This window comes from Jaculus jaculus, chromosome X (genome assembly GCF_020740685.1).
Source record: "Jaculus jaculus isolate mJacJac1 chromosome X, mJacJac1.mat.Y.cur, whole genome shotgun sequence".
Taxonomy (NCBI): Eukaryota; Metazoa; Chordata; class Mammalia; order Rodentia; family Dipodidae; genus Jaculus; species Jaculus jaculus.
This window is the reverse complement of record NC_059125.1, coordinates 142,329,082-142,337,566: the sequence shown is the minus strand read 5'-3', so window position 1 is coordinate 142,337,566 and position 8,485 is coordinate 142,329,082. Positions and strand designations below refer to the sequence as shown.

At 37.2% G+C, this 8,485-nt stretch overlaps 1 non-coding gene across 1 annotated transcript; it reads left to right on the top strand.

The window, feature by feature from the left end:
- Nucleotides 1-414: 414 nt before the first annotated feature.
- LOC123456830 lies at nucleotides 415-521 on the top strand. Its single transcript, XR_006634708.1, has one exon. It is a non-coding gene; the product is annotated as a U6 spliceosomal RNA (small nuclear RNA).
- Nucleotides 522-8,485: the final 7,964 nt, after the last annotated feature.

Below are 8,485 nucleotides of genomic sequence, written 5' to 3'. Positions count from 1 at the left end.
GTCTTTTTTCCCCCCTAGGCTGCTTTGGCGTGGTACCTACGCCACCATCTTAACCGGGACCACTCTCTTCTATGATTACTTAATGACATTTCATAGGTGCTGGAGGAGGAGTAGTCATTCTCTTCCATGGTGTAGCCACTGGTAAGTGGTAAGAAGAAAAAAATAATATTCATGAGAAAATGATAACTCCATATAAAATCCCCTTACACTATAGTAGACAGCTTCCAGGTTACTGCGATGAACCTTCAAACCAAGTTCAGTTATGGAGAAAAGGAAATTTATTTGAAGCTTACAGATCCAGGAATAATTCCTTAGTGGAATAAGTTGGCCTGTTGTTACAGGACCAAAAAAAGAGAGGAAAAAGTCACACCATATATCATACTTCTGAAACTCCAGACAGAAATAGGAACTCTGGTGCTCACTTCAGCAGCACATATACTAAAATTGGAAGGATACAGAGAAGATTTGCATGGCCCTTGTGCAAGGAAGACACTCAAATTCGTGAAGCATTCCATACTTTTCAAGAAGTTAGCATTAGAACATCTACGCACTGGTGGTCTAAATGCACCAAATGTAAAATGTACTTAAGTCATCTCACCTTGTGTCAAGACATTAAACCATCTTAAATTGGAGTGTGCAGTAAATTATTGTCCATTTTGTATAACATTTTAATGTTTATGCTCCTAAGCTCTAGTGAACACATTGTGGTGTGCCAGCTCAAATCTACATTAGCTACCAAAACTAAGATTTCACATTTCATCCCTAAGAAGAAGGGTAGGGTGAAGACAGAGGGGCTGCAGGAGCACTGACCAGTGCATCTGCGCAGCTCTGGAGCTCACTCCTTGCAAGATGCCTTACCTTCCACGTAGCTTGAAGGGTCTGTGCAGTGGAGGCATTTGGACAGGAGCGCTAAGCTGGTGGTTATTTCATTTTTCAATGTTTGGTGTTTTTTCTACATTTTAAAACTATAGCCAAACTGTTTTCACATCATCTTATAATTTATTGAATGGTATCAAACACGAAAGACGTGTTCTCTTTTTCCTATTCTGATTACATGTTTGTTCCATGTCATTTTCAAATAAGTCATTGGTTACCTTTATAATCAGAAGGCTATATTTTATTCTAAAGTCCTTACAGGGTCTAAGTGGTTTCGAGAATATGTGCCTGTGCTTCTTGAAGGAAAGTATAAACAAATCCAATAAAACCATGTTAGTATCAAAAAGAATAGGAATACATTTTTTTCTTGTCCACAATTTGATCAAATAAAAATCTGGTGAGATGTGTTCATGTTTTGCAGTAAGAATATTTCTTGAGACTTTGTTGGAGGTGGTGTTGGGGAAGGGCTTGTATCTGTGCTCTCTTCCCTTTATGAATTTTCTCATAGGACTTTAAAAAGACTCCTACTGTCTTTCAAATGAAATCTGAAAATACATTATAATGGAATAATGTGTTTGCAGCTATTAACAATACTAAGGAACTGTCTTCATTTGTTTGTAAACACATACTAATTTCGACATTGAAAGCTAAATTCCTTCAAAAATAATGCATTGATAATGTGCATAAAATTAAAGGAATTTACCCCATAAAATAGCAAACTGTTAACTGAGTTTCAAGATAGCATTTTTTTGCGTGTAGTTTTAGCTTTAGAAAGAAATTAATTAGGGCTGGAGAGATGGCTTAGTGGTTAAGCGCTTGCCTATGAAGCCTAAGGACCCCGGTTCGAGGCTCAGTTACCCAGGTCCCACGTTAGCCAGATGCACAAGGGGGCGCACGCGTCTGGAGTTCGTTTGCAGTGGCTGGAAGCCCTGGCGTGCCCATTCTCTCTCTCTCCCTCTATCTGTCTTTCTCTCTATGTCTGTCACTCTCAAATAAATAAAAGTTAAAAAAATGAACAAAAAAAGAAATTAATTATAGAAACAAGTAATAGCAGGAAATTGGTGTATATTTATTGAAACATCATAATTCCCTTTAAATCTTAATAGTAGTTTACTACTATTTTATACATTTAGTTTAAGATTATTCAGCATAACACTGTTTTAACTGAGCCGATAAAGTTGTACTATATTTAAGTCACTAGTTTATCTTGGGAATGTTTAAAGAGGTCAGCGCACAGTACACAGAGTTACATGTAACTTTACATTTAATGTTTTGTCAACTTTAACACACATGGCATTAAGACGTTTATTTTGCTACTTGTGGAAAAACAAAATGTAAAGGAAATCACCTTCGTCCATGCAGGTGTATAATCTTGAAAAGGAACAGTGCTTCCATGTTGAAGCCAGATTTTGTGTAAACTTTTAAACATTATTTTAAAAGAAATATGTATATAAATATCTATATATTCTTGGAAATGATACTAAATTCTCTGGTCTAGGACCATGCCTTGTATAAGGTGTGAGAGACCATTACAATGTTTGAAAATAGAATAAATGATGCCTTTGGTTTAAGGTGGCCCACATGATACACATTGAGTACTCCATTTCTCCAAATATATGTCCACAATGTGTTTAAAACATGTTAATATTTACATGATTTTTATACTTCTGCTAAATATACCAGGAATCTGATGAATTGTTTTTATCTCACAAAAGTCAGCAAAAGTCAGGTGTCATGTGGGCAAGCCTGTGAATTGAATGAGGAGTTGGTCTGCTGAACGTCTCATTGCTCTTGTAAGCCAGCTAAAGAAATGGTAACTGCGAAGGTGCCAAGGCTACCAATTAACTTGTGTGTTTTTTTTTTTATTTAGAATTCTGTTATCAAGAGAGGTAATGAAAATGAGTGTAAAGAGTGCATATATGGTAAGTGCCCATCACCTAGACTTGGTAAAGGCCATATGGAGGAAAATTGGGGATGTCATTTCTTGTGTTTCCCAAAAATCTTGGACCCTTTTCTCTTTCCTGATTTTGTTTCTTCCATTCCTCTTCCTATACTCCCTTCCACTTCCCTTCTTTTTCTTTGTCTTTCTCTCTCTTCCTTTTTGACCCTTCCCCATCTATACAGCATCCAGTGAAGGACCATGGCACTGTAACTGGGTTTAGAAATAGATGATTCAGCTCCAGTGAAGTCTTCTGATTAGTAGAACACAAGCCAGGAACATGACATTGATAGCCCCTATTAGTCACTCGTATATTTAAGAATCACAGAAACTAAAAAATGGCAAAAAAAAAATGTTGTATTAAGTTTCCAAGATATATATTTTTGAGTCTTAGTTCATTACTACACATATTACATCATACTACCAGTCGTTGATAAGTAACATATTTCTAAACCTAAAATATAATTATAAAAACACTATTGAATCTTGGTCTAAAGTAACAAAGTAAAAAATTCAATAGTTTACTTACTCTATTAGTATTAGAAAAATATATTTAAAATTTATAAAATAAAAAACACACAAAGAAAACTTAGAAAGAGAAAGTAACATGGATTTTATGAAACCATGTCTGAAACCTGATAGAATTGGAGAAATATATCCCTGATAGGGAAAATTATTTGCAATTGCAATGACACTAGTAAAGGAAAGAGCACTGTCTCAAATTCATCTCAGCTATGCAAAAAAAAAAAAAAGAATTTCTAAAATTTTGTGTTAATGTTTCTAATTGCTAACAATTGCATAAAGCCGATGCTTGACATAGTGGCTAGCTTAGAATTTTGAAGTTCTCTTACCTGACCTCTTGCTAGGTTAATAATACTCTCTATTGTATTTGTAAAGAAAACTGATTAATGCTGTGAGGAACATTGAAAACTCACTACTAATAGTATACCCTCTTGTACAAATCTGCTTTCACCAGTTAAGTTGTATGCTCACCAATAGCCACTGTGTTTGTTTCTAATTTGGACTTGACAATCTGTTATTATTGTACTAATTTTGTTTAATTGCTTAGTGCATAAACTAATAATGAAATTAAAGTCTTGTTCTTTCAGTGAAACTTAAATGATTGTGGACTATTTAATAGCAAGTTTGTTAAAATATTGTATAAGTATAAGGAAAAGATTGGAAACAATAAACAAATGCCTGTAGCATTCTGTAATGTAGTTACATCGTATGTGCCTTGAAATTTCTCTCACATTTCAAAACAAATGTTAAAGTGGATGCTTTACCATGTGATGTATGTAATAATTATGGTAAACAAGCCAATATACCCATATTATATAAAAAGTCTTGAGATAAAAATGAAGTCATGAAAGTGAGAATTAAAATTTTGTATGTTATTAAATGACATAAATTGTTTTAGGGAAATGAAAGATGTCTTGATATTATTACTGGATTCTGTCCATGTGTTATATACATAAAGCAAATATTGGTCATAATTTCATAAGATAATGAGGTTTCTACTGTAACATAGACTTTGAAATGTTTTATGATAATGCATGGGAAGTTAGATGAGGTAGGAAAAGTACATTTTTCAGCTTAATTGTAAGTTATTCAACAGTCACCTATTTTATACTTAACTTTCAACCATTTTCCCACATTGTGGATTTAGATGATATCTGTGCTCTAGTAAAGTATTCCAGGCTCAGCATGTTCTCCTCCTTGGCAGAGCAACTTTTCTTCCTTGGATATCTTGTGAAAATTTTTCCTTGACACTTGTAGCTGAGCAGCTTCCATGGTAGGCAGAAGTTTACAGGAAGCATATTTTCCTATTACATTCCACAACATGATGGTGGTTTCTGACAAAGGAGTTTCTACTGCTGCTAAATAACTATTGCTGTTGGCTAAAAATAGGGAACAGCCATCAAATTTATGGTAAACTGGAATCATAAGGTAGCTTTTCAAAACAATAGCTGTAACAGAGAATTATTATAGATTTTACTTTTTGAAATAGATCATAAGTATATTGCATGTGAATCTACAATCATTTGTGTAGGCCAAGATGTTCCTCAATTTAAGGACTTTTTGCATTGATTTATTTTTGTTTAAAATATTAATTGCATTTTATCAACATATACACTGTGTATTTATTTCCATAAAGATACACAGTAGCATAAGCCTTGGTATTGAAAATTGCAATGGCAATCATATTCTTATTTCCAAACTCTCTATTCTTTGGCACTATTCCCTTTCCACAATTCCCTGTTCCACATTTTATATCTTTGATGTGTTTTGTATATCTCTTTATATATTAATTATATATTATAAGTTACTTTGAAAGTTTCATTTATTTCCTCTGGGATGATTTCCTATTTGGTTACTTTCTTATTCCTTCTCTTTCTGTGTATTTCCTTAGATGTCTGTTCATACCTCTTGGTTCATGTTCAATATGAGGAGATAAGAATTAATTAGGAGACTTCTGGCCAAGATGGTGACCACCTAGCTGTGCTGCAAATACTGGGGAAAGAAAAGCAAGAAATTAAGGGTTATCAGGGTCTTCTTGCCAGTGGGAGGGCACAGAGTGGGGAAAAACAGGGAATCACAGAATGCCTCTCGGGTGGGTAGTCTACCCCCCCATACAGCCACCACACCTTGCACCCCAAGCAACTGTGTTCTGATCGCGCACCCACTAGCCCGCTGAGCTGTGTTCTGATCGCACACCGGCGGGGCCCTCCACTGCTGTGCATTGTTTGCACACCCGCTGGGACCTCAAACACTGTGCTCCATTCACACACATGGGGATCTCCACACCTGCAGGTACCTCTGCTGTTGTACTCTGATCATGTGTTCCGATCCACCACACTGTGCTTGGTTTGCACACCCGCGGTGACAACTGCGGTTGTGATCAGGCGGCTGCCAGACCCCCAGCTGCTGTGCTCCAATTGGGTCAGCCTTCAATGTGCCCCGATCCTGTGCATGCAGCAGCTGCCTCTGCACTACAATTGCACATGCAGCGGGCCCAGTCCCACAGCAAGGGCCACACAAGTCCATGCTGAGTCACAAGTGCCAGCTCAGGTGCCATCCCCTACCTGTCGATCGCCGCCAATCCCCCACTCCCCTGAGGCAGGAGAGCACAGATTGTTTGCAGATCCCAGTGTTCCCAGCCACAGTTCGGGCAGCTTCAGGGCTTGCTACCTCAGTCCCCTTCCAAGCTCGAAGGCAGGCAGCTTTGGTGCATTACTGGGTGAAAATTCAGGTAACTTTGGTGCCCCTGTCAGGCTATAGGTAGGCGGCTTTGGCAAGAGTGAGCAAAAACCCAGGCTGCTTACAACTGCCCCAGGCTGCCTTGGATTTGCATTAAGCTAGATTCCAGGCTGCTCCACCCACCTACCTGCCCAAACACTTTCATGGGTAGACCACAGCGCAAGAGAAATAATATAAAAAATAAAATGCAAGAAAATCCAGATAGATCACCCAGTCCAACAAGGATTACATCTAACCAAAACATAGAAGAGATTTTAGGATCAGAACATCAAGTGGAAGCTATGAGCAATGAAACCCTGACCAACTTATTGATAGAACTTGCAGGAAAGCAACAAAGGACTGATAATCATGTGGATGCTACAATCACTAAGCTAGAGCAATATGATAAGACACTGGAAGGAATTCAAAGAGAGCTAAGAGAGTTGAGGGAGAGAGAAAAAAAAAGCGAACCTTAAAAATCAGCTGGCCACACTAAATGAAAACTTAAAGAAATGCAAGGAGGAATTCCAAGAATCATCAAGAAAATCAGTAAATGAGGTGAAAAGGGAGCTGGACAGAGTGATGGAAGTGATACATAGGAAAGTAGTAGAAAATGCAAGCTTAATTGAACAAGTCCAAAATTCTCTAGAGGCTCTCAAGAATAGAGTCAGCAAAGTGGAGAATAGAAACTCTGATCTGGAAGACAGGATGGAAGAAACAGTTTGAGAGTTCAAAAATTTCAGTAAGTTCAAAAGTTCCTGTGAACAGAACATGAGAGAACTGTGGGATACACTTAAATGTCCTAATATCAGAATCATTGGAATACCAGAAGGAGAAGAATTTCAGACCAAAGGCATGGAGATCTTATTTAACAAAATAATTGAAGAAAACTTCCCCAGTCTCTTAAAAGAAAGGCCCATGAAGATACAAGAAGTGAACAGAACTCCAAACAGACTGGACCAAAGGAGAAACTCCACAAGACATATTATCATTAAGACTCTAAACATTGACACCAAAGAGAAAATCCTAAAAGCAGCTAGGGAAAAACAGCACACACCTTTCAAAGGAAACCCCATCAAAATTACTTCAGACTTCTCAATGGAAACCCTGAAATCTATGAGGGCCTGGAATGAAACTCTCCAAACTCTAAGAAACTGTGGCTTCCAACCCAAACTACTCTACCCGGCAAAAGTCTCCCTCATAATAGATGGTGAAAGGAAAAATTTCCATGACAAAACTCAGCTTTACAATTATATGAACACAAAACCAAACCTACAGAAAGTATTTCAGGAAATTCTCCACAGAGAAGAAACAAATAACCAAACACAAATGCCTACAAGAAGCAGACCACAACAACTAAACTCAGAGAAGGCACAAAAAACATCAAATTCCATGAAAAAAACAACACACCTCTACCACCACAACATAGCAGGGATCAAATCAAATCTCACAGTCATCACCCTAAATATTAATGGCCTTAATTAACCCATCAAGTGATGCAAGCTAACAGGGTGGATAAAAAATTAGAACTCTCAATCTGCTGCCTTCAAGAAACCCACCTTACCAATAAGACAGAAACCTCCTTAGGGTGAAAGGGTGGAAAATAATATTCCAAGTAAATAGGAATAAGAAACAAGCAGGTGTAGCTATATTTATATCGTATAAAATTGACTTCAAACCAAAAATAATCAAAAAAGACAAATAAGGCTACGTCCTACTTATCAAGGGAACAATCTATCAAGAGGATATTACAATCATAAATCTGTATGCACCAAACACAGGGGCACCACAGTTCATAAAACAAAACATACTTGACAATAAAACAGAAATAACTACCAACACCATCATAGCTGGGGACTTTAACACACCATTATCAGTAATAGACAGATCATCCAAACAGAAACTCAACAGGGAAGTAAGAAAGCTCAACAAAACCATAGAAAACTTAGACCTAACAGACATCTACAGAACTTTCTATCCCAAATCCACAGACTACAATTCTTCTCAGCAGCCCATGGAACATTCTCTAAAATAGACCATATACTGGGTCACAAAGACTGCCTCCACATATTTAGGAAAATTGACATAATTCCCTGCATGATATCAGATCACAATGCTATATTTCTAGACATGAACAACAAAAGACACACCAAGAAACCCAATTGCACCTGGAAACTGAACAGCCCACTCTTAAACAATGAATGGATAGTGTATGAAATAAAAAATGAATTTGAAATTTCCTGGAATTGAATGTCAATGAGAACACATCATACCCAAACTTATGGGACACAATGAATGCAGTCCTCAAGGGAAAATTCAAAGCACTCAAGGCCTTCATAAAAAAGACATAAAGATCCCAAATCGATAGCCTAACCATCCACCTAAAGGCACTGGAAAAACAAGAAAAATCCAACCCAAAGAGTTCCAGAA